At 41.2% G+C, this 24,524-nt stretch overlaps 2 long non-coding RNA genes across 2 annotated transcripts; one reads left to right on the top strand and one right to left on the bottom strand.

Annotated features, from left to right (window-relative positions):
- Positions 1-2,041: 2,041 nt before the first annotated feature.
- On the bottom strand, positions 2,042-19,388 carry LOC120401656. Its single transcript, XR_005596617.1, has 2 exons — positions 19,270-19,388; positions 2,042-3,230 (listed from the first exon to the last, which is right to left on the bottom strand). It is a non-coding gene; the product is annotated as an uncharacterized LOC120401656 (long non-coding RNA).
- Positions 19,389-19,668: 280 nt separating this feature from the next.
- LOC120401658 lies at positions 19,669-24,478 on the top strand. Its single transcript, XR_005596618.1, has 3 exons — positions 19,669-19,696; positions 22,099-22,314; positions 22,532-24,478. It is a non-coding gene; the product is annotated as an uncharacterized LOC120401658 (long non-coding RNA).
- Positions 24,479-24,524: the final 46 nt, after the last annotated feature.

Here is a 24,524-nt window from a genome sequence, read left to right as displayed (position 1 = left end):
ATTTAGTTTCTCCGCAATGACTTTATCGTCTTTAAGCGCTCCTTTTGTATCTTGATCATCAAGGGGCCCCACTGGTTGTTTAGCAGGCTTCCTGCTTCTGATGTACTTAAAAACATTTTGTTATTACCTTTGGAGTTTTTGGCTAGCCGTTCTTCAAACTCCTCAAGTTCACCCATAACCAGCCTTGGATAGAGTTCCACCTGCACTCATGAACCAGCAATGTTAACTTTAAGTTTGAATTGTAATCTTTTCAACAAAGCTGGGTAACAAGCTTCTTGGAGTTCTCTGGATAGCCATGAAAATGCTGAGGCTGCTGTTCATCAATGCACTGAGTTTGAAAACATCCATCTAAAAATCATATGAGACAGCACCTAGCACAATGGCACCCTAATCTTAGTTGGGGCATCTAGGCACTAATGCAATAGGTCAGAGTGTTTTCTAGTAGAGCTACTAGTCCCCCTTCCAGTACTAGCCAATCAGTGAGCATGACCCTCGTCTATGGGTCTGTATTCATACCCGACACACTATTGTAATAATCTTTGAACAAAATACACCTTGTGAGGTATCATTTGAAAACAAATAACGTATTGGCCAATGACATCATGGTAAATTTATATAGCAACATATGTAAATGATTAAATCCCCCTGATATTCTTAGCATGTGTTCAAAACCGCATTCTTCTGCCTGGGCAGGGCTATTCCGGCTGAAGAAATGTGTGTTCACCTCAATTTACATATAAGTAGTTATGATAAATAAAGTGTGCACAGGTGAGCTCCCTCTTATGGACACCCAGCCAGCCAGCTATAAAATCCCTCTTGGTAGCTGTTCTCTGCTTGCTTTTCCTGTAAAGGGTTAACAAAAAGTTCCCCAGGTAAAGGAAAAGGAGTGGGCACCTGACCAAGAAAGCCAATGAAAGGGCTAGAACTTTTTTAAATGGGGAAAGAAAACTTTCCCTTTGTCTGTTGTTCTCTGGGCTGGAGGGACAGAGCAGCCATGTATGAGCATAAATCTTCAGATTATACCTAGAACTACTTATCCAAATGTGTAAGTAGAGCAGAATGTTAAGCTAGATGCAATCAGGTTTATTTTTTAAGGTTTGGGGATCTCCTCTGTGCTAACCCCTGATGCTTTTGTTTGTTTGTAACCTTTAAGCTGAACCCCCAAGAAAGCTATTTTGGGTGCTTAATTTTTGTAATTAATTGTTTCTTTTAAGATCTAGCAAAAAGCCTAAGTTCCAGATGGACTGTTTTCCTTTTTGTTTTTAATTTAAAAAGTTTACCTTTTTTTAAAGAACAGGATTGGATTTTTGTTGTCCTAAGAGGTTTGTGCATGTTGTTTGATTAGCTGATAGAAAACAAAGGAAGTTAGCTGTGGCTTTCTCAGCTCTTCCCTGAGGTGGGGGTGAAAGGGCTTGAGGATACCCCACAGGGAGGAATTCCCAAGTGTTCCTTCCTGGGTTCAAAGGGTTTTTTTTGCATTTGTGTGGTGGCAGCATTTTTAATGTTAGAAAAAATATTTAAATAAATGGTATTCTATTAACAGCGCGATTAATCTTTGCAATTAATTAAAAAAGTAAGCGTGATTAAAGATTTGTTTTGAACCAAACTTAGAAGTGTTAGTACATTAGAACCACAGAATTGTGCAATTTTTAAACATTATGCATAGACGACAGAACAGGAAACTGTCTAACATGAATAGATCTATAGCGTACGCTGACCTATTTTATGGATTCCAGACAAGTAACATGTTGCATGCTGGGAGTTTCTTGGTTACTTCATGGCATCTAGGATGTTCCATGCCATGGACTAGTGGTGGCACTACAAGACAGATGACCTATTGTATTTGGTGATGTATCACTGACATGCATGCAACAGGCCACAAAAATGCTGCTCTACCTACAGTTTCCTTTTAGGAACCAAGCTTCTTGGTGACAGTTAACGTGTATTGAGTGGGATGGGGTGGAAGGAAAGGAGGATGAAATTATATGCAACAATCTTGAGCCATTAACACTGAATTTAAATATAAAAAGGCAAGACAGAGTCCTTACAGCAGTTTTAATTTACATTTCACAATCTGCATATAATGCCACATCCTTGCAAGAGTCTACTCACTCATTTGCCTGAGAAGAATACATTTGTATCTTAACAGGTGAGTAAAAGTATTACTAATTTTTTCCATTATGCTAAAGCAGTGAGTAGATTTTATGCCTTGTCTGGAAAATTAAGATGACAGTTTTGCCTCGCTCTATTAAAATATACATTTAACACCTTAACCGATAATCAAATACTACATTCCATCTAGTGCGGTTGACCTAATGTTGGGGTGAGAGGTTTAATATTTACATTTCCTGACTGTTGCAGCTTTTAATCCACAGACTTAATATGCTGTGTTCACACAGGCTTTTTTTCATTAAATTCTAATAGTCATTACTATGTATATGTGCATGTACATTATTTATGTAGGTGGAAGGTACATCAAGGCACTTGGGTGAGGTTGCAGGAGTTTTTATTATAAAGGATCAGAGCTGATTATACTTTTTCAGTCTAAAGATTGTGGCAGGTTTTCATCAATTTGGGAGGAAGTTGGTTGGTTTTTTTTTTTAAAGTTTGAGCCAAAAACAGCTCAGTCATTTTTGAGGTGAAGAAAGTGAAGATACTTTTTCAATTATGTAAATAAAATAAAATGAAAATTGACATGGTTTTAAATATTTCCAGTAGGTTAGTGGTAGCTTTACATTTAGGTTCAGATAATCACATATGCAGTGTAGGGAGAGTGCTCTGGTGAAAACGGATTGTGATTTGTCAAAAAGTTATGGGTTATTTTAATATCCACTGTGCATACACATTTCATAAGGTTCTGTTACTATCAAGTTCTGCATGGGTGTAACAGCTTAGGAAAATTCTCGAGCATAGGTCCATAGTTACAAGGGAGAAGGAGATTCTTGAGGTGCTTCATTCAAGATGTTGACAGCTTCTAGATTGTTCTATGAAGTCCTATGTTCGAGACAGCTGCACAGTTAATATAGGGTGCTTGTCAGTGACAAGGCTTTAGTTGTTACCAAGTAGGGGGTGCTCTCACTGGCCAGGAAACAATGGTCCAACTCCATCTCTCTCATCCTGATGGGAGTTGAGAACATGTTGAACAACATAGGGCTTCTTATACATGTTTTGCTGGGTGGTGCAACCTGGTTCCTCTTCTGATGTGGGCCAGTCAAAAAGCGACCACGTTTCTGGCAAAGATTCAAAATGTCCAGTCAGGATAGAAGCAGTGTCTCATCTCATCATCCAATGAGATGTCTCTCTTACAGCTTCTTGCAGCTGTCTGGAAAATTATATTATCTTAATGCAAAACCTCGTGACATCCTAGTTTGTGAGAGACATGTTGGACCATACTTTGAACACATGCTGGCTTACCTCCAGTCAGTAACTTCTGCAAGTTACTTTCCATGGCCCCCTTTACAGTGCGATCCTTTGGCTAACTTTGCACAACTCCATACTCTTTCCCTCTTAGGGTGACCAGATGTCCCAATTTTATAGGGACAGTCCCGATCTTTGGGTCTCTCTTATATAGGCTCCTATTACCCCCCACCCCCATCCCGATTTTTTACACTTGCTGTCTGGTCACCCTATTCCCTCTGCACTCTTGGCCATCTACAGAAAAACCCATCTTGAAGTTAGACTGGAGTCTTTACGTGAAGTCTTTTCAAACTTCTGAGTAGTTCGGTCATTGTTATGTAGTTCATTATGCAGCAATATAAAAAAGTCATTTGACTCATTTTCTTGGTCCATATCTAGTAAGATAACAATGAAATACTACAAAATAGCTGTACATGCCTCTATACCAGCACTTGATATTCCTTATACTCCAGCGATAAGAAGCAGCCTTACTACTAAATCCAAAACTCTCCCTGCAACGGCCAGTCATTGAATTGATCAAGCCTTATGACATTTTGGTTGGTTCACCTTAAAGTGTTACACTTCACATTGGCTTCCCAATGTAATATTTAGAAGTAGAATACATCTACTTCTTTTCATATAAAACAAAAATATAAATATAATATTAAATTCCTTGTTAGATTCCTTTTTTAAAGATTATCAATATATTTCTTATTAAAATAGTTGGTATGGTCCAAACTATTTGCAATACTTTATGGTTGGGTTACCAAGACAATGAAGTTTCATCAAATTGAGGGGTCTGTTCGAGTGCCTTTGGATATCATAAAATTTAAGGTATAGTTTATTAAATCTTAGTGGACACCTTTTAGGATTTATCTAACAACATTACATTTATACAATATCAAACATCACATCTTGATCTACTGTGTATTTATTACAACTCTATAGGTGTAAAGCATATAAAATAGAAGAAAAAAGGAAGTGACTTTACAACTCAGCAAGCGTTTGTGGTTAGGTTTAGTTGGTTAGCTGTTTTAGCTACTGGACCTGTGGGAAACATTGAAATAGCATCTGCTGTCTGACATGCTTTAAAGTCTTAGGCCAGAACTCTCAACATATGTGTGGCAATTAATAAGCTCCATAGTTTCTGTATCATGACCAAAAAGCAATTTTTTTAAATAAAGTAAACTAGAGAAGACATGAGGCTTCTGCTGTTTACTGATAATCTATAGACTTGTAAAAGCACTCTGCTCATCAGTGGTTATATCTGAAGGGTATAGTTATTTTGCCTGTGAACTGTGTGCACTGGCACTGTAATTGCTATCTGCTTTACTTTTTCAAGTAAATATTTCACTTAGGTTTTTATTTTAAGTTTGTATTAAAGTGTCTGGTGTTACATAGAAAATAATATATTCTATACCAAAATAATACATTTGAGCATTAAAATTGCAAAGTGACACACTCAAAAGTCAGGAAATAGCAAAATTAGAGCCATCTGCATACCTTTGATTTTTCACTTTGATTTCTCATTGTATATGCAAAAGAAATACACATTACAGCGAATTTGTATTAACTAAACTAAAACTTATTAAAAAACCAAGAGAATGAGTATGGTTAAAAGATCAATATACACACAGACGCGAGTTCAATTCATTTAGGTGCAGATTTATAGCCAAGATGGTGAGCTTTGTGGCTGCAAAGAGTTTTCTCAGAAACAGTTTATAGTCCAATGTCCAAATATCGGATTCAGGGCATACCAGCATAACTGAGACCTCAATCTTGTGACTCAAAACTTCCCCTGAAGAAGCTTAAGCAGATCTGAGAGGACAGAATCAGGACCCAAGGATCTTTTATACAATGTCATGTCCTCTTTGACAAGTTGGATTTTCCTCAGGGAACAAACAGTAATTAGCATGATTTTGAATGAAGTCCATCCCTGGTACTTAGCTATACAAATTAACAGAAGGCCATTTCCTTGTTCCTCCACCATTCACAGTATTTCAAAGAGATGAATACCGAGATATCCCGTGTTGACAATTCATTTAAAATGATAGCAGAATACAACAAATACAGGGGCTGCTGACCAAATTGTTGACCCTACTCATACATATGTAAATATACAAAAACACAAACATCTCCCCACATGTCTTTTGAGGGTTATTTATTTTGCAGGATGTTTAACCCTTTTTAGCCATGCATCATACTCCCAATGTGAGACTGGTGAGGAAGGGTGAAATTAGAGCTCCTGGATACACCTTAAGGACCTTCCAGCATTGATATGAGCTGTTTACACATTGAATTCTTTGCAAGGCCAAATTATTGATGCATGCTTTGGCCCAGCCAAAAACTTAGTCCATACTTTGTGAAACACTTCAGTGATTCCAGGGTTTGGTCTAGGTGTTGAACTAACAAAGCCATTAACGTTGGAGAGCATTTACTCTGGCATTCAGCCATGAAGGCTGTGAGGTGTTGTGCCTCAATTTCCCCGTCTGCACAGCAGTTCAAGCTTGTAGTGTTTTTTTCTGTTGTGGAAAGTTTTAGAAATAAGTCTATGCATTAGCTATGAAGCCTCAACATTATTAGGCTTTTTAACATACAGTGTGTTCTTGTTGAACCAAACAGCATAATCATAAAGGATTTCTGTTATGTACCACTCTTAACATGTTCAAGGGCTTTTCCAAAAGACCACGCACATAAGCAGTCCTGTTATTATTGCTAATGATGGTAACTAACTTGTTGCTGATACCAAGAACTGTAAAAATGTACAAATTGTACATTTTTACAGTTCTTGGTATCAGCAACAAGTTAGTTACCATCATTAGCAATAATATTAACATCAGTTCAATCACAAGTGTACATGTACCATTATTTTTGTCATACCAAGCCTTTGGTTTAGATAAGTCATTCTTTAGGTCAGCTTGTTCAATATCCATTTTGAATCCTTGTAGCTTTTTCTTGACCTCAGGGTCTTCCTTAACATAGGCTTTCAGCATAACTAGTTCCTTGGGGTTTTGGTTTTTTAGGGTTAACCTCTGGCTTTTATTTCCAAGGTTTAATCCTTCCTTTCCTCCCTGTCCAGAAGGGTCATCCATTTTCACTAGTATGTTAGACCCAAGGTTCTTTTGTCCTTCCCTTACCAACCTCTGCTTCCACTTGGAATCAGATGTCAGAACATCTACACCTCAGCAAGACTCTGGCAGTTAAGAACTGGAACACGTTACCCAGACAAAATGTTGCTTTCTCTATACAGTGATTCACCCTGAGTTAACTCAAATTACTTCCACATCTATCAGTTTCAGCAAACTACTTGCAAAAACTACCCTGAAGAAGATCTTCCTCTTCAGGAATCTTTCTAAGCAACGATCCATTTTTCACAGAAATTCTGCCCTTGCCCTTTTCATCTAGAGCTTGCTCTAAAGGAACATTTTCCTGAGCAACAACAGACTCTCTGGGTTTCACTTAAATCCAGAATCACCTCTGGCCCATCAGGAGGATTTTCACAAAACCCCCTTCCAGGAAAACTGCTAGACTTCAGAGTCACAAAATTAGAAGCACTCTCTTTCTTGTTACAAGTTTCCACACTGTCAGTGGGTAACAGTCTAATCACCTTCATGCTTTCCTTGTGCCCTGGCTATGACATCACCCTGATCAGACAAGGTTGTTATATCTTTATCCAGCAACACACTAGCAACAGGCAAAATAGAAGCACCAGAATCGCTTGGTCTCTGGGAGCTATTTTTTGACATCAACTGGATGCAACTTAGTTGCACTATCATCCCTGGCAGACAAATTTAGGACCACTTCCTTCCTGGGTTTTAGTTGTAACCAGAATCAACTCTGGGTCAACTGATAATTTTTCAACCATCATAGGCTGACAGGTTTTTTTTCTGTCTGTTCTACAAACAGAAAAGATCTGGAGAAACATTCCCCTTTAACAAACAGACAGCTGGGATAGCCTTTCCTTTGTCCCAGCACACATAGCTATTCACAGACAACGGCTTGGAGACTGGGGTAGCTCCCTTCATAGGCAAGTCATTATCCCTAACAGACACAGGAACATTTCCTTCACTTTACAATTCTCCACACTGGTAACAGGTAAGGTATAGGGATACTCATGTATGTTTCACTAACCTTGCCTTCCCAAACTGCTGATTAGACAAAGCCATCAGCTCAGAAGGCTGCCTATGCTCATCTATACTCTTTGCCTTTCCCTCCCTTATCAGAAACTGCTGTTTGCCACAAATAGTTTCTTATTACACTGAGCTACTTTAAAGCACATCACTTTTACCTGGGTCAGGCTTACTTTCCTGAGTTTTACTAGCCAACAATTTATCACTCACCAAGAATGTACCCCTTCCTTCCTTCCTCAGTTATGGCTTTAACCTGATCAATTTTAATTTGCTCTAGATAAACATCTTCCTGAGCCTTATCTAATGCCAGATTCACTTCTGAGATACCAGACAGACATTTAGGAATTTTTTCCACATATGCACTGCTTCCTTGCACAGACAAACAGCCATCTTCCTCGGACAAACATTTGGAGAAACCCTTTCTAGGCAAATCCTTGCCCCTAATAGACACAGGTTCAGGATTATTTCTTTCCTGTGATTGGTTTATGCCATCAGCTTGACTGAACAAAGTTATCACCCCCAATCAAAAGATTCTTAGGCAATAACTTCCTTACACCAGCTATAACTTCATGTTTAAGACCAAGATGGATTCTAGCACACTTGCAGTAAACTCAGAGGATTACAATATTCACACTTAGATCTAGTAAATCTTCTTTGACAAAATCTGCTTTAACAAGAGTGATGTTAGAAGCTGTAATTTGCCCTAAATAGCTTTTACAATTGATTTTTTACATTCTCTACACAAGTTATGGGGTTACCTCACCCGAGCTCACAGTAAAAGCATTTACATAAAAAGTGGCAGCGTTGGGGTAAATTTATTTACACACATACAACTGCTTGGAGTCCAACAACATACCAACATTGTTACAAACTGGATAGATTCTGTCCTCATCTTTGCTGTTGAGAGGAGTTGGCTTTCTAGGATGGTACAGTTCCTGTTGTTCCTTCATTCTCTTGAGTTGGAGCTTAAGTCTGTTCACTTTTGCCTTAGCTTCTAGTTCCTGCAATCAAATATGCCATTCTTTGTTCATGTTCAAAACACAGGCACTCTCTTTCAGCAGCTTCTCCTTCCATATCAGCTATTTTTTTGCTTTTGTTCAAGTTCTAGCTGCTGGTTTCTCACTGCAAGCATTTTCACGGGGTCTGCTTCCTTATTACTGGCAATTAATAGATTTTTCAGTTCCTGCTCTGGGGCCTTTCTTAAAAGACAACCCCCTCTGTGAGCACAATTCTTCCAAGCTTTTTCTGTTAGAGCGAGTGACCTATAATCAAGAGCCTAACTGATTTTTAACCCTTAAATGCGCCAATGTCAAAATTAAATTTTTACAAGCACGTGGTTCTGATCCAAAAACCCAATTAACCTGTGGTAATGTGTATCCAAGCACGACTACACTACTGTGACCAGGGTCCTAATGAGGAGCCCAGTGTGGTCACTTAATTAGGGTGAACTGCAAAGAATGGGGCAGACAATCCCCATAAAGCTCATGGATATTCTAATACCTAGATTTACCAAGCCAGCATTAAACAGCTTCTTTATTACCTCACTGGTTACTCAGGAGTCCAAACACAGTTCCCTAAAAGTGATCCAGCCTCAGGCCTCCATCTAGGTACCCTCATCAAATATGATGAAAAATTCTGTAGATCTTATTTCACCATATAAAACAGGTTTTACCAATCCCAAAGGATCGGACACATTACCTCCCAGGTTCATTAATGTTTCAGATCTTACCCAAATACAGGCTACAGCCAATTCTTATTAACTAAACTAAAATTTATTGAAAAACAAGAGAGTATGGTTAAAAGATCAATATATATACAGATATGAATTCAGTTCATTTAGGTGCAAATTCATAGCAGAGATGGTGAGCTTTGTGGTTGCAAAGAGTTCTTCCAGAAATAGTTCATAGTTTATAGCCCAATGTCCAAATATCACATTCAGGGCATACCAGCATAACTGGGACCTCAATCTTGTGACTCAAACTTCCCCTGAAGATTAAGTAGATCTGAGATGACAGAATCAGGCCTCAAGGATCTTTTATACAATGTCATGTCCTCTTTGACAAGTTGGGATTTCGTCAGGGGTGGGGGAAAAATAAAAAAAAAAGGTGATTAGGATGACTTTGAATGAGGTCCCTCACCAGTACTTAGCTATGCAAATTAACAGAAGGCCATTTGCTTCTTCTTCCACCATTCACAGTACATTTAGAAGATAGATGAATACCGAGATAGCCTGTGTTTACAATTTAATTAAATGATACCAGAATACAGCAAAGACAGGGGCTGCTGACCAAACTGTTGACCCTACTCATACATATTCAAATACACAAAAACACAAACATTATCTCCCCATGTCTTTTGAGAGAGTTATTTATTTTGCAGGATGTTTAACCCTTTCTAGCCATGTGTCAAACTCATTACACTAACTAGGCCTAGTACAATTTGTAAAAGGAAATTATGCTTCCTTACAGCCAAGTTAGTTGAGAGATCCTGAGCCTTTCAAAGAATTCAGCATAGGAAAAGAGTCACACATGGGTTATGTGGTCAGGAGAATAGACCACTCTTTAGATAAAAAGAGGGAAGATGCTTTCTATTGGCTTGTAAATTAAAGATTGTATCATTATTTGAACCTTTGGTTAAAGTGGCAACTGCCTAAGAGCATACAGCATTGATGAAACTCCAGACAAGAATACAGTCAAAATAATAATTTATCTGCCTGTTATGTCTGGATGTAATCAGTGATAGCCAAGATTTGCTACTTATACATGTATAGACTATGAGTATCACCTAGACATGGTGATTTTGAATTGAACTGACCTCTGATAATACAAATAACTGTCTACATTTCTTAATTCTACTGTAGAATTGGTTAATTGAACTGAATACTCTATTTCCAGTCAAACTTGTGCCAATGGAATTATGAGATAAGGCTATCCATTTAAGGATACATAGTTCTATGCAGATACCAAAAAATCACCTGTTCAGACTAGTATAGAAGTAGGATAAAAATTGGCTTTTGTAACAAGATCGCGGTAAGACCTTGAATTAATTACACTGATTTATGATCTCAAAATTTGCAACATCCCACGTTGAGTTCAGTTTCTGACATCATGAACACTATGATCTAACAACCTTTGTTTTACTTTCTGTAACTTCTCTTTTGCATTCAGAGCTATTTTGGCTAATAAAACTAATATACATTATAACAGTTCTTCACTCTATACTTTAGGTAGGGAACAGAACCAAAGAAGGGTAAGAAACCTAATAGAAATTGATGACCTTATTTAACAATGTATGTTTTAACTTATCTTTTTCATATCTTCCACACAGAGATAGGTCTGTGCCAAAACTGCAAGCAGGTCAGAAAAGCCCCAGCAGGGCTGGCCTTACCATGAGGCAAACTGAGGCAGCTGCCTCAGGTGCCAGACTGTTGGGAGGGGAGGCACCACTTGGACCAAGAGTGCAGAAAATTGTGTCTGCTGCTGGTGCATATGTATTCTCTCTGCTCTAGATGCACAGAGCTGGTGGAGTGCTGTGCTGGAGAAAGGAGGGCACAAGAGACATAACAGGCAGGCAGGAGAAAAGGTGAGAGGGAACAACAGAGAGCAGCAGGAGCTGCAGGGAGAGAGAGGAGGAGGAGGAGCCTCTTATGTATCTCATCACCCCCAGGAGCCTGGACTGATTAACGCCAGCTTCTCAGGGAGCTTCCTGTTCCTGCTGCTTCCCTGAACCCACTTGAGGAGAACAGGCAGTAAACAGAAGTAGTAGGAGCCAGTGAGGCCCTTAAGACCCTGATATCTTACCTCACTCAGGCCTTGCTACCAGCCTGCTTATTTGTCCCCTTCAATTGAGTGTTGAGAGCCACTATAGCTGGCACAGAACAGCAGTCATGAGTGAAAGAAGAAAACGTCCCTCTGGGGCAGCATTCAGAAAATGAAAGCAAGCAAAGGAAGCTTTTCTATCTAAGCAGGAAGGAGCTCTCCTGGGATACAGACACAAATGTTCACGGTGAGCCTTCCATCTCCAGTGAGGATGTGAGTGGCAAGGAGATGCCTGATCTTCCAGTTAGTCAGAGTGCAGGTGACCTGGCAACTACTTCAACATCCATATCTCCATCTCAAATGGATGTAAGCATGCTCATTCCTGAAGAAAAGTGTAGATCAGAGAAGAGTGTGGTGGAGGTGCAAGAAACAGCTGCTGCTGAGTTTAGTTCCTAAAGTCTAGAGGATCCAGGACTGTGGACCCACTTCAGCAGTAGCCTGAGGGACTTTCTTGTATTGCATGGGCCACAGCAAGTGAAAAACCTCAGGTTCCCCAGAGACAATGAAAATAGAAGTTTCCATCCAACACATTACTGGTGTGAAATCCCCAGTGGTGACAAAGTGGAGAGGCCATGGCTTATGTACTCAAAAACCCAGAAGACTGCATACCATTTTTGTTGCAAAGTCTTCCAGTCTAATGTTCCAGCCACATTGGGTTCTACAGGAACAAAGGACTGAAAAAAAAAGTCTGGCTAGAAATCTGGCATGCCATGAGAAGGCAGCAAATCACCAGAGAGCATTGTATAGGTGGAAAGAGCTTGAGATGATACTACGGTTAAAGGCCACCATAGATGATCAGCATCAAGAGAAGATTGATCAGAGTTTTTTTACTGGTAAAATGTTCTCAAAAGGCTCATTGCCATTGTGAGAATGTTTGCGACCCAAAACCTAGCACTGTGTGGCACTTCAGATCAGCTGTATGTGCCAAACAATGGAAACTTCCTTAAAATTGTGGAGCTGATGGCGGAGTTTGATTCTGTACTCCAGGAGCATCTAAGAAGAGTCACCACCCAAGAAATGTACCACTATCTTGGAAAAACCATTCAAAAAGGAGATTATACAGTTACTGGCAACAAAAGTCAAACAGAAGATTGTGGCAGATCTAAAGTCAGCAAGATATTACTCTGTTATTCTGGACTGCACACCTGACATCAGCCATACAGAACAATGACTTTAATGGTGCATTTTGTAGCAGAACCTAGTGAAAATGTCCCTGCAATGGTGACTGTCAGAGAGCATTTTCTAGAATTTATTGATGATACTACAGGAGCTGGTATGACAAATGTGCTTCTTAAAAAACTGGAAGATTCGGGAATTGCAATAGCTGACATGAGAGGTCAGGGCTATGATAATGGTGGTGCCAACCTGAGGGGAAAGAACAGAGGAGTGCTGACACAGATCCAAGAGTTAAACCCGCAAGCTTTTTTTGTCCCATGCAGTTCTCATTCATTGAGCTTGGTGGTCAGTGATGCAGCATCAGCTTCTAGTGATGCTGCTGAATTTTTTAATGTAATTCAAAGCATCTATGTATTTTTCTCTGCATGAACTCATTGATGGCAAAGTTTGAAGCAACATCTGGGAACATCCTCTGACACTGAAACCACTGAGTGCCACACGATGGGAAAGTTGAGTGGAGGCGATAAAGCCTATCAAACATCAAATTGGGAAGATAGATGATGATGACATAGCTACCATTATGGAGGATAATGCTGTGACAGGAACTGTTTATGGGAGAACAGTGTCAGAGGGAAATAGAATCACCAGAAACCTACATAACTTCAAATTTCTGTGTGGCTTAGTGTTGTGGCATGACATGCTGTTTGAAATAGATCGCAGCGGCCCAGGAGCCGGCCAACAGGGCGGCTAACAGGGGAGTTTTGAGTGGGAGTTTGGAGGGGGAGGTGGAAGGGGGAGGTGGAAGGGGGCGGCACCGTGTCCCCTTTGCTCCCCAGGTAAGAACACCAAGCGAGGCCGAGACCGCAGCAGCCAGCAGCCATGAGCCAAGCAGCAGAGGACACACTGAGGATGAGAGCATGCAGCAGCTGCGGTATGTACCTGGTCCTAGCGGGGGACCCAGAACAGTACTATGTATGCATGAAGTGCCGCCTAATAGAGCTGCTGGAGGAAAAGATCCAGGGCCTAGAGCTGCAGGTAGAAACCCTGATAGAGAATAGAAGGGGGTTTGAGCAGCTGATGGAGCAATGGCAAGCAGTAACTGAGGGGGAACGCCCAGGGGCACAAGGGGGAGCAGGGGCTGACGCCACTGAGGACCACCAGATGAGGAAGATGGGCGGTGGAAGCATGTGACCGTGAGAAGCAGGCCAAGGAAAAGGAGAGCCAGTGAGGGGAAATTGAGCTAAGGAACAGGTTTGAAGGTTTGGAGAATGAGGAAGGGTAAAGCAGATGGTCACTGACAGTGGGAGGCCAAGAAAACCAGTCCCATAGAAAAGGGGAGGAGTCTATGGAAGTAGCACCAAGTTTGGGCCCAGGAGGATGCAGGATGGCTTAAGGGGAACCTCAAGGGATGATAGGAATGGAAGGAGCTTGCAACCAGGGGGGACGGAGGATAGGTTAGAGGACCGCACTGTCCCCAGGCGAAGGCAGGTCTACATGATTGGGGATTCCATACTGAGAAGGTTGGACAGGCCTGTGACCAGGGCCGATCCGGAGAACAGAAGGGTGTGCTGTCTACCGGGTGCTAAAATACGGGATGTGGACCTGAGGTTGAAAAGGATCCTAAGAGGAGCAGGTAAGAACCCTTTGGTCATCCTTCATGGAATGACACTGCTAGATTCTCGCTAGAAAGGATCAAGGAGACTATGCTAGGTTGGGTAAGACGCTCAAGGAAATTGAGGCTCAGGTGATCTTCAGTGGGATCCTACCTGTCCCTAGGGAAGGCGCCAAAGGGGTGACAGGATCGTGACGATTAATAGTTGGCTGAGGAGTGGTGTTACAAGGAGGGCTTTGGGATGTATGGGCACTGGGAGGCCTTTGGGGACAGACAACTGTTCTCACGGGATGGGCTCCACCTAAGTAGGGAAGGAAGTAGACTTCTAGGAGGGAGGCTGGCTCATCTGATTAAAAGAGCTTTAAACTAGACACTGGGGAGACGGTTGGGAGAGGTCAAATTTATACATTGGGAGTGAGAACAACAAGATAACAACAGATATAGCCAGAGGGGACGGTTAGGTGTAAGGAAGAGGGGGACGGATACTAGATCTACAAGTCATACTGGAAGTACTGTGTCCCTACCGAGTTGGGTGAAAAGAGTGAGAGGAGCCCAACAGGAAAAATTAGGATATTTGTTCACCAATGCAAGAAGCTTAGGTAACAAAATGGAGGAACTGGAGCTCCTGGTCAAACATGGTGGGTAGCCATGACTGGAGTACAGGTATGGAAGGGTATGTGCTGTTTAGGAAAGACCGATGCAAAGGTAAAGGTGGGGAGTAGCATTGTATATCAATAATGAGGTGAAATGTAATGAGATAACTAGCAATGCAATGGATAATACAGAGTCTGTCTGGGCAATGGTCACATTGGGGAAAAAACTACCAGAGCCTCACCGGGATAGTGATTGGGGTGTGCGGGATCTAGCTTGGAGACAGATAGAGAGCTCTTTAATGTTTTTAAGGAGGTAAATACTAATAGGAACTGCTTGATCATGGGGACTTGGATATAGATTGGGAAACAAATGCTAGTAATAATAATAGGGCTCAGCTTTTCCTAGACGTGATAGCTAATGAATTCCTTCATCAAGTGGTTGCTGAACCGACGAGGGGATGCCATTTTAGATTTGATTTTGGTGAGTAACGAGGACCTTGTTGAGGAAATTGTTGTAGGGGACAACCTTGGCTCAGTGATCATGAGCTAATTCGTTTCAAAATAAATGGGAGGATAATCAATAGTGCATCTGAGACAAGGGTTTACGATTTCAAAAGGGCTAACTTTACTAAATTAAGGCGACTAGTTAGGAAGTGGACTGGACTAACATATTTAGGGATCTAAAGGCAGATTTACTTCAGGTTGAAGTTGCAAGAGTTGTCAGAGGCATGTATCGGTAGCAGTTTTAGACCGAGCTGGATGAGCAAGCGTCTTAGAGGGGTTATTAAAAAACAGAAAGCGTACCAGGAGTGGAAAATGGGAGGGATCAGCAAAGAAACCTACCTTATTGAGGTCAGAGGGTGTAGGGAAGCAGTGAGAAAGGCAGTGGAGATGGACCTAGCGAAGGATTAAAACCAATAGCAAACGGTTTTTAGCCATATAAATAGGAAGAAAACCAAGAAAGAAGAAGTGGGACCGCTTAAAACTTGGAGATTATGGATAATCTTGGAATGGCACAATATCTAAACGAATATTTTGCCTCGGTCTTTAATGAGGCTAATGAAGGGCTAAGGAATAGTGATAGAGGACCGATGGGAATGAAGATATGGGGGTAGACATTACGGTATCTGAGGTAGAAGCCAAACTTGAACAAGGATAATCTTCATCCTAGAATATTAAGAGTGATATTGCTAGCCCGTTAGCGATAATTTTTAATAAGTCTCTAAATTCGGGGTTGTACCGTTTGACTGGAGATTAGCTAATGTAGTTCCTATATTCAAGAAGGTAACTACAGGCCTGTTAGTTTAACATCTGTAGTATGCAAAGTCATGGAAAAAATCTTAAAGAGAGAGTGGTTCAGGCATAGGCCGATGGCAACTGGGATAGATTACAGCATGGATTGGTAGATCGTGCCAAACCAACCTGATCTCCTTCTTTGAGAAAGTAACAGATTTTTAGACAAGGGAAATGCGGTGGATCTAATATATCTGGATTTCAGTGCATGAAGAATTACTGGTTAAATTGGAAAGATGGGGATCGAAATGAAAATCCAGAGGTGGATAAGGAGCTGGTTAAAGGAGACTTCAGAGGGTAGTATTGAAGGGGAACTGTCAGGTTGGAGGGTTACCAGTGGAGTTCCTCAAGGTTCGGTTTTGGGTCCGATTTTATTTAATCTATTTATTGCTGACCTGGGAACCAAGAGTAGGAGTGGGCTGATAAAGTTTGCGGATGACACCAAGTTGGGAATATCCTCCAGGGAGATTTGGATGACCTTGTAAACTGGAGTATTAGTAACAGGATGAAATTCAATAGTGAGAAGTGTAAGGTTATGCATTTAGGGACGACTAACAAGAATTTTAGTTATAAGCTGGGACGCACCAGTTGGAAGTAACAGAGGAGGAGAAGGACCTAGGAGTCCTGGTTGATCGTAGGATGACTATGAGTAGGCAATGTGATGTGGCTGTTAAAAAGCTAATGCGGTCTTGGGATGCATTAGGCGAGGTATTTCTAGTAGGGATAAGGAGGTGCTAGTCCCGTTATATAGTGAGACCTCATTTGGAGTATTGTGTGCAGTTTTGGTCTCCCATGTTTAAGAAGGATGAATTCAAACTGGGGTACAAAGAAGGGCCACTAGAATGATCCGAGGAATGGAAGGCCTGTCGTATGAAAGGAGACTTGAGGAGCTCGGTTTGTTTTCCTTAACCAAAAGTAGGATAAGAGGAGATATGATTGCACTCTTTAAATATATCAGAGGATAAATACCAGGAAGGAGAGGAATTATTTCAGCTCAGTGCTAATGTGGACACGAGGACAAACGGATATAAATTGTCAGTCAGGAAATTCAGGCTTGAAATTAGACGAAGGTTTCTAACCATCAGGGAGTGCAATACTGGAACAGCCTACCAAGGGAAACAGAAGGACCTCCACGACTTTAAGATTAAGCTAGATAAGTTTATGGAGGAGATGGTATGATAGGATAACGGGCTTAGTCAATAGGTCAATTAAGTGCCACACTGGTAAATAGTACAATGGGTCAATGATAGGATATAACCTTTTTCCAGAGGGTATGGCTGGAGAGTCTTGCCTTCAGCTGACCGCCATATTTGGGGTCGGAAGGAATTTTCCTCCAGGGAAGATTGGCAGTGGCCCTGGAGGTTTATGTGGCCTGCATCTAGCAGGAGGTCAGACTAGATGATCATAATGGTCCCTTCTGATCTTGAATTCTATGATTCTATGATTCTATGAAATAAATGTTGTAAGCAAGAGACTCCAAGGTGTTGACCTTGATGTATTTGGAGCAATGGAACATCTATAGTCTTACTGGTCAGATGAGGGATTTCCAAAATGTTCTGAAGAGTGCGGAGAAGTTGACAGAGGAACTTCACACTGCAGCTATTTTCCCACCCATTCAAGAATACAAGAGTCACCGAAGAAGACAACATTTTGATTACAAGGCACGGGATAATCCCATAAGAGACCCCAAACAACAATTCAAAATTTAATTCTTTAACCAGGTGCTAGATTGTGCAATAGAGTCAGTTGAAGAACGTTTCATAAAGCTCAAGGAATACAGCAGTATATTTGGGATGTTGTATGATATTCCAAAACTCCTCACTATACCTGAAGAAGACCTACACCAGCAATGCAGGGCAGTAGAGACAGTGTTGACACATGATGACATGTCTGTTATCGATGTGAGTGATTTAGGTGATGAACTGAAAGCCCTTTCAAGATACAATTTCAGCAAGATCAACTCCAAAGGCTGTTCTGGAATATACATGCACAAATAAGATGACCACCCTCTTTCCAAATGCTTTTGTTGCTCTGCACATACTTCTAACACTTCCTGTAACAGTTGCCAGTGGAGAATGAAGCTCCTCAAAGCTGAAATTAATAAAAACACATCTACACTCCACAATGACACAGGAGAGGCTGGTCAGCCTTGCAACCATCTCAATAAAGCATGAGCTGGCCCAGACTGTGGACCTTCAGGAAGCAGTTCAAATCTTTGCAGCCAAGAAGGCACAGAAAGCATGACTTTGATTATTCAAACAGATAAAAATGCCAGTATTTACTATGCAGACAAGAAAAGTTACATTTGCTGTTCAGGCATTTGAAAGTTAAGTGTTACTTAAAATTTGTAAACAAGGCATTTTAAATTGTTAGTTCTCCTTAATTGGGGTAAGTAGCAGAGCAGTACCATGAGAGGAGTAGAACAGGAAGAAGGCAGAATTGAGGCCTTTCAAAGTTTTGGCCCAAACGAGGGAGCATGGGGGCATCAGTTGAGCACCCTGCCTCAGATGCCAAAATGTTGTGGGCCTTCCCTGAGCCCCAAGCTGTAGAAAAGCTCAGGGTAAGGAAGGACGCCTGCTTTTCTGAAGTTTTAGAGGAAGAGTTATGCAATAGTTCCCAACCAAAAAAAAAAAAAAAAAATCAAATAAAATTTGAGAAAGGGGTGTTCATTGAACTCTATTTAAGCTTTGGGATTCTTTCAGATCTGAAACTCAGGTTACAAACAAAAAGGGGTTTGCACAGACTCCTGTATGCTAAACCCATTAAGTTTCATAGGGCTGAAATAATTCAAAAAGTGCTTTTTAAGTCTTCTTGAGGCAAGGGCCCTATGTAAATAGGAGACAACAGCATTATTATTTTGACATTTTGTTTAAAGTAATCTACAACAAAAATTAGCAGTAGGACCTTTGTGTTGAATGATTTTCAGTAGTGGCAGAAGCAAAAAGAGGTAGCATATAAACCTTGATTTGATAGGAGATTACTTTGACAAAATGCATTGAGCCAAACTCTGAATTCCCTGGTCAGTGTTTCTGTTTTTAGTCAAGTAAATTCAGATGAATTTCAGTGGGAGTTTCCCTGAGAAAAAAAGCCAAACACTCAGATCCTTTCTAAAGCAAAGTCCCACTGAAGTTTGTCTGTTTTTTGTTCTTAGTCAAATAAACGCAAATTGACCAAGAAGCTCAGGGATTAGCCCATTTTGAGTTTATTAGTAGGTCTTAAAAATTTCTTAGAAATGTATGTAACTGAAAAACAATATTTAGGAGAAAACATACAAAGGAAAAGTACAATATAGATAATATAACAGTACTAACCTAATTTTAGTCTGTAGGTTGCAGTATAGTTGGAGGGAAAAAGAGCTGGCTTTCATTTGATAGAAGAGCAGTAATAACTAACTCCTAATAAGAACTAAGTCCTGCCTCACCTGGGAAGCTTTATAGAGGATTAGAGGAAGCACTCAGCTGGGGTTTACATTCTGCTGTGAAAGAAAGAAGGTTTGGTTTTTTTATGTGTGATTTTGTTTTTTAATTCATGGAAGAAATTGTTCCCCTTTATGTATATGTGTGATTTGTAGGGGTGTGTGGTTAATAAATTTGTCTTAAAACTGGACTCTGCTAGGCATTCAGTGAGCACTTCCAGGTCAGGTGAAAGGTTAGAGGGCAATGCAGACCACTATAAAATGTCCCTGAACATGCTGGGGTGGTTTAGAAAATCTGAATGTAATGAAAGATTATTATAATGGTAGATGTTATTATATGAGTCTTATAATAAATGGAGAATACTGGCACTAGAAAAGGTTCAGAAAAGGGCAACTAAAATGATTAGGGGTTTGGAAAGGGTCCCATAGGAGGAAAGATTAAAGAGGCTAGGACTTTTCAGCTTGGAAAAGAGGAGACTAAGGGGGGTTATGATAGAGGTATATAAAATCATGAGTGATGTGGAGAAAGTGGATAAGGAAAAGTTATTTACTTATTCTCATAATACAAGAACTAGGGGTCACCAAATGAAATGAATAGGCAGTAGGTTTAAAACAAATAAAAGGAAGTTCTTCATGCAGCGCACAGTCAACTTGTGGAACTCCTTGCCTGAGGAGGTTGTGAAGGCTAGGACTATAACAGCGTTTAAAAGAGAACTGGATAAATTCATGGTGGCTAAGTCCATAAATTGTTATTAGCCAGGATGGGTAAGAAATGGTGTCCCTAGCCTCTGTTTGTCAGGGGATGGAGATGGATGGCAGGAGAGAGATCACTTGATCATTGCCTGTTAGGTTCACTTCCTCTGGGGCACCTGGCATTGGTCACTGTCAGTAGACAGGATACTGGGCTAGATGGACCTTTGGTCTGATCCAATACAGCTGTTCTTATGTAATGTAAATATGCCTTTTATTTCTGATTGCTTATTATGTTTTTGTTTAAGCTTAGGCATTAGGCTAGTTAGTGATTGTAGTATAATTTGTAGTGATCTAGTATTCAGTGGTTGAGCAAAATTAATGTAACAAACAATGAGAGAGCAGAATGGGGGAAAAGCACTATTCAGGATGGTATAAATTAAAACCGGCATTCCACTACTTTATCTTTTACTTAGTTGCTTTTCTTGCTACACCTTCTATCTGCCATTCAGTGTGTAAACTACTTTTCTTGCACACCTGCTGAATGCTACATAGGTGAAGTAACTATCTTGCACTTGTTTTGTGGCCTTTGTCTCCACTGAACGGGTTCTAAAGACTTGTGGGAGTTGTGCCATGGATAAATTTATTCCACTGTGTTTGTTGCTCCATTAATAGAGTGACCATATGTCCTGTTTCGGTCAGGAGTCGGACAGTCCCCTTTTTAAGCCTTGTCCTGGCCGTCCTGACTTTTTTGGCACAAGTGGGTATTTGTCCTGTTTGTTCTTGCCAACTTGATCAGCTGAGGAGAGCAAGTGGGACAAATGCCCTTCGGGAAGTATAGTCACCCTATCCATTCAGTATTCTCTAGCGGAGCTACACGTTCTATATATTAATAGCATTATAGCCCCATTTGTCTTACTGTCTTCTGTGTATATTGTGCCAGAACAGACCCTTTCAGAGCCCCAGCTGAGAGAGCAGTTGGGACTAGTAAGTGATTACACAGTTCCTCCAGCTGAGAGGAGAGAACAAAACCATGTGTGTGACAGATCCCTTTTAACAGCCATCATCAACTCACATCAACTTCAATAGGGCCAGATTTTCATGTGCCAAAAGATGCAGATTGGTGTCTAGTGGGATGTTGAAATGTATTAACCAGGTTGGGCACCTAAGTCTCATCTTTAGGTGCCTAAATACATTTGAAAATCTGGCCCTTAGAGAACACTGGAAACCCAAGTGGATCCATCCATTGTAGAGTACCTACCAGAGAAATAGGTCCACTCTCCACTATACCCATGAGTCCCAAAGGAATGAAAGGGGAGGCCTGTCCTCAGAGAGAGAACCATTTTGGTCATGGCAAGGATACACTTCTTGCTCTTTCCAATCCCATTCCAAAAATGAGGTCCAGACCATTCTGATTTGTAAGCATTGAGCTAGTAATCACCTTGGCTTATCCCATGGTTGTCATGAAGGCCATGAAATCCTGTACTAAACTACAAGGGTAGTGAAGTCACTCACAGCACCACCAGGTTAGCTAAAACCTAGGACAGGAAATCTGGGGTGCAGTGGGGTAGCATGTACACTGCCACTATTGCTACTTCCTCTAGGACACACATACTAGGGAGATATGCCTGGAAGAATCCCTTTAGAGAGGGAGACCTCCTGCATATGAGGTCAGGTACAAATTGCATGGCATCCACAGGCTTACACTGAACAGACCACCACCAGCCCCACCCCCACCAGACAGCAGCTCTGAAATGTGGGCAGCTGAATCATTCAGCCATATCTAGGTAATACAAACAAAGAGAGACACCAATCTAGGTTTCCTTAGCTAGAGCAGTGACTTTATTAAGAATTACCAGCTGCTTCACTCACTGACTTATATGGGGTGAGTTTGTGTTCTGTGGTTTTGCAGTTCTACAGAATATTTTCAGATCTGTGAGCTCAGAAACTATACAAGCCAGCAGCCACAAAAACATTATCAAGAAGGCATGGCTGAGTGAGCAGCCTGTATCTTAATCTTCATGCTTCCCTTTAGCAGCAGAATGGGCCAAACATCAGCAATCCTGTCAGCTTACAGGAAGTGCTTGTTGCAAGCTGATTTCCCAAGAGGCGTTTTACAGGGAGACAAAGACGAACTGACACATCTGTCCCTGACTGCTGCTTCTGTGGGCGTGTGTTTTCTGGTGTATTTCTGAGATGGAAGACAATTGTCAAAGAATAAAAGCTGACCTCACTGGGACAATTCATATAGGTAATGGGAACTGGGAATGCATTACTTGTATATAAACACAGATTCAGCCTGTATATACAGGAACAACACATTTCCCAAGCATGGGGTCATATTTTGATTGTGATAACTGGCAAGAGCCAAGTATGTTGGACATTTCTAGGGTCACAGCATTATCTGTAGAATCTAAGCAGATATTTAAAAAATGTTGTAGGCCAAATTTTCCTTACTGTCTCCACAGGTGGAAGGGACAAAAAACTTGTGGCTGCAGATGAGGAGGGAACAGTGTGTGAAAGGGGGAAGTGCTGTCACCACAATATCATCTCCTCCCCTTCTAACCTATCAAAAGTGTCTCTCAAGCCCGGATCCCATGACTTCACACTTGCAGATACCTGTGCCCATGTGGAGTCTCACTGAAGTCAGTGGGGTTCTGCATGGTGCAGGGGTCCTCCAGGTGCAACCTCATGCAGGATCAGGGCCAAAGTCAAGTTGCAGCTCCGTTGTAGAAATGCATCTTCCAAAGGCAGTCACTGGAGTGAGGACCTGCTGCAGGAACTGATGCTGCCCAGAAGGTGGCCAATACTGAGGCACGTGGCCTGCAGGCAGATGACTGTGGACTCTTGCAGATCTTCTTAGATGTTCTTTAGCGTGAACTGCTTGCCCGTTCTCCAGCATGGAGGTGGGGCAAACGACTCCTCTGGAAGAATGAAGAGGACTCACAGAATGTATTGTGCCATGTGGGCCACAAACCCACACAGTGGATGATCTGCCCTGTGTCTACCCTGCTGGTAAAAGTAAATTTGCATGGTCGTTCATACTTGAGCCCTCACAAAAACCTAAATGGTGACCTCCAACACAGCTGTATCAACAGCTTGGCACAGCTGACTGTCACACAGTCCATTCATGTGGAAAGTTATTCTGCCTTCACCTTGATGAGGTCACTGGTAAGGTTTTGTGTAACAGAGCGAGTTGGATGCAGTTGTGGAATTTTAGTATTTGTCAGAAATTGCAGCAACTGCCTTATGGAGTGTGTTCTCAACAATGCACTAGGTGATATGAAGGTGACAAGGAATGCTGGAGTCTTTTCCCGTAGCTTCCTATTTTCATGCTTTCGAGGTTTAAGTGCTGTCCCTGAACAGGGATGGATTTTAGCATGTGCTTTAGTGCTTTCTTGAATTGCCACTGATACCAGGATAGGAGATCAGGCCCATTGGTCCTTTCATGGAAAGATGAGGCTCTGGGGTCCAATCCTCCAATCTTTGATCATATGATAAGTCCCATTCACTTCAAAGTGACTATGCACATCAGTGTTGCAGGATCTGTCCTACATAAAGTAGAGCTGGTAAAGCAGGTCAGATAAAACAAGGACTGCCTTGAAGGGGCTCTCAAAATGTAAAGGGTATGTTTATGTTTCAAGAACTACCCAAATCTTGGCCCAGAACACAAACCAGTTTTTAAATGTTCAGTTTACCCCACACCCCCACTCTTCTACATTTTCATTTCCTGGTTTTGTCTGGGCTCAGAAATGGAAAAAGTAAAATATAGAGAGGCTGCCACCCCGGCTGATTTCTTGACCAAAGTGGTCTGGATAAGTAGCTGAGTTTTTGGTTGCTTATTGAAACCAAACTGTCAAAGCTTTGAGGTTCTCCTGCATATAGGAAGGTGGTAGCCAAAACCAGGGCTACCTGCAGAATCTGACACTGCTCTAGTTTTAATCCTTGTCCAAGTCACCTTCCTAGTAGCCTTTTGTGGACACCTGTAGATTATGAATTGATCAGCTAAACAGAACCACCCCAATGTTAGTATTTATTTTGGTTACAGAAGGTGCAAAAATGTTTCTCCCATAAATAAATACTATAGGGCTTGTGTACACTGCCCAACAGTTCAGACGACCGACCTATGAACAGCTGTGTGCACTAAAATGCTTCCCGGTAACTCCTCTTGTGTTGATGCAGCAGGCACAAATGAAAAGGGGTCTAGTTTGTGTTAATGTAGTGCTCTTCAAACAGGTCTGCATTAATGTGAAGTAGAAACCTTTTAGTTCATTTTTTCAAGTGACCGTGCAGCACTTTCGTGCACAATACTATTCACAGCCCCTGTAGTCCAAATGTTGGTGCGGTGTAGATGTAGCTTACTTGAAGACATTGGAATGTAGGTGAATAACAAAAGGATGCTGATATCTGACAGTTTGAGTTACTTTTATTTACATCAGTGGTGTGATCTTGCCCTCAACT

The sequence above is a fragment of the Mauremys reevesii genome, linkage group 3 (genome assembly GCF_016161935.1).
Source record: "Mauremys reevesii isolate NIE-2019 linkage group 3, ASM1616193v1, whole genome shotgun sequence".
NCBI classification, from domain to species: Eukaryota; Metazoa; Chordata; order Testudines; family Geoemydidae; genus Mauremys; species Mauremys reevesii.
Note: the sequence above shows the minus strand (reverse complement) of the source record. Positions and strands in the feature narration are given on the sequence as shown.